Raw genomic sequence first — 2,818 nt, forward strand, 5'->3', positions numbered from 1 at the left:
CCGGCCTGGGGTTCGCGAACGCTCGGCCGTAAGGATCGCGTCCTGCTGGAGGTCTTCGAAAGACTGGGGCTGAGGCCCTTAGATAGTTCCGGCCCGTTCTCATTCCAGAGAAACGAGCGCACTTGCAAGATTGACGTGCTGGCGTGTGACGCCGTGCTGCTACGGGGGCTGCAATCCAGCAGTATCCTGCAGGAGTACACGGCGTCGGACCACCAATACTTGTGGCACGTGTTCGGCAGTGCTGGCGGGGGCATGATCGAGCCCCGCCGCATACTGAGGTGGAGGGTGGAGACGTTGGATCCGGACGTGCTGATTAGCGCCATTGGGCGCGAGTTCGCACGTCTTGATCTCTCGTCCCCCCTCAGGGCCGCGGATATAGAGGGGACCCTGGACACCATTGAACGGGCATGCTCGTTGAGTATGGCGCCCAGGAGGCCCCCTCCCTGTCGGGGGACGGCCAAGTGTTGGTGGTCCCCGGAGATCGCGTTGGCGCGTCGGCGGATGCATGCCAGTCGGAGGAGACTCCAGCGGACGTGCTAGAGGCGGCGACCCGAGGTACCGGTGCACCTCGAAGAGCACTGGGTGGCTCTTCGTGAGATCCGCATCCTTATCCTTAGGGGCAAGGAGAGGGCTAGGCGCGAGCTGTGCGGCCTGGTTGAAAGAGACGTGTGGGGGAAACCTTACCGGGTTGTCATGAACATGGTAACCCGGCGTCTCCCCCCTCCTCTGATGCCGACCGCACAGATGAATGGGGTGTTGGCCGAGCTCTTTCCGGCCCCACCGGATGCGGAGAACCGCGGTCACGGAGGCTTACAGGCCTGGCCGCGACCTGTAGGAATTTCTGCGGCGGCCGGTCCCGCCGGTTACCGAGGACGAGATGACACGAGCGCTTCAGGCCACACACCTGGAGAAGGCCCTCGGGCGCGACGGAGTCCCGGCCAGAGTCATCACCGAGGTGACAAAGGGGAGCGGTGGGTTGATGAGTTCTGTCATTGACTGCTGCCTTCGTCACCCATACGTCCCCCAGCGTTGGAGAGACTAGCGGCTGGTACTGCTGAGGAAGGCGAGGAAGGACCCTGACTCTCCCTCCGCATATCGCCCTCTATGCCTGATAGGCCACCTGGCGAAGCTGTGGGAAAATGTTGTTAAGGTGAGGATAGAGCATGCGTTAGGCCCGCACGGGTTGTCTCCGTTGCAATACGGGTTCGAGGCGACGAGGCACATGCAGAGCATCGCGGAGGCGGCTAAGCGCCATCATCTGTTCTGCGTCCTCATCGCCATGGACGTGAAAAACGCTTTTAACTCCCAGGACTGGGAGATTCTGATGCAGAAGTTAGTCGAGCGAGGAATTCCCACATATCTTCGCCGGGTTGTGGGGGCGTATCTCACAAGGAGGTACATCTATTATGATACAGCGGAGAGAGAGAGGCGCCGTAGAGTGGTCTGCGGTGTCCAGCAGGGGTCGGTGCTCGGCCCGCTGTTGTGGAATATTTTCTATGGCGGCGTGCTGGGCCTCCGCCTTCCACGGGGGTGCACAATCATCGGGTACGCCGACGACATCCTCGTCGTGGTGACTTGCACGGACCGTGTCGCACTGGATACTCGTATCCAGAGCTGTATGCGGTCCGTGGAAGGCTGGATGGCGTCTGCGAAGCTTAGGATCGCTTCGGAAAAAACTGAGGTGTTGCTGGGCAACCGGAAGTGGTTGGGAGTCGGGAGTCAGCTGGTCTCTCCGGCTGACAGTATGAAGTATTTAGGGGTGACCTTTGATCGGTCGCACAATTTCAAAGTGCATATCGAGAGGGTCACCTCCAAAGCCACCAAGGTGATGTACGCGCTGGCCCGGCTTGTGCCGAATGTCGGCGGACCGGGCCAATGAGCCAGCGCGTTGTACTACAGCGTGATGGAGTCGGTGCTGCTATACGCGGCCCCCATATGGAGTGGGGCCATGAGTGTAGCAGCCCGACGCCAGAAGTTGGCTTTGCCCAGCGAGCGGGGCTAATCCGGGTGTGTAAGGCCTACCGGAACGTGCCCAACGAGGTACTGCCGGTGATTGCCAGGATACCGCCCATCCTCCTGAGGATCGAGGAGAGGTGTCGATTGTTCGAGGTCCTCGAGGGCCATAGAGTGGAACCGCAGGCCCGCACGGCCTACGAGCTCCGACTGGCCATCGAGCGTATCCGTCAGGACACGCAGGAGGCCTTCATTACGAGGGTCGTCACCGCCAAGGCCGACTATGAGCGTGACCTTGAGCGGGAGGCGATGCACCGCGAACTCGGTATTTGCGCGGAGGTAGGACGGGGTTGCCTGTCCGCCCAAGCGACACCGAGGAGGGGCCCAGGGACTTGGCGGGGTGACCCGTTGGGTACCCATCACTCTCCGGGCCGGCCCATGTGGAGAAGGGCCTCCAGCAGTATATATATATATGCAAAATATATACTACCTTATATTATTGAAAAAAATAAAATAAAATAAAATAAAATAAACTATCAGCTGGTTGTAGCATGGGCCTTCGATGAAAAGGTACACCCTTGCTGTGTCTGGCGTGGGGGCTGTTACATCCGGCCCTGCCGGTGTCCCTTTTCATCGACCTCGCATTGCGAATAGTTAAGATCAGTAGACTTTTAAGAATGCGCACGAACCACAATTCGGAAATTGTGTTACTAAACCGATTCGCGTGAACCGCAAGTCAGCGAACAAGCGTCAGCGATATTAAGCTCTTGCGCACGAATCGCCCATTGAATTTGGAACTTGCTCCAGATTCGGGAAATGTGGCAATTAAGATTTCGAAATTACGAATTGCGCCAGGCAAGGATCT

This window comes from Hylaeus volcanicus, chromosome 4, assembly GCF_026283585.1.
Source record: "Hylaeus volcanicus isolate JK05 chromosome 4, UHH_iyHylVolc1.0_haploid, whole genome shotgun sequence".
NCBI lineage: Eukaryota > Metazoa > Arthropoda > Insecta > Hymenoptera > Colletidae > Hylaeus > Hylaeus volcanicus.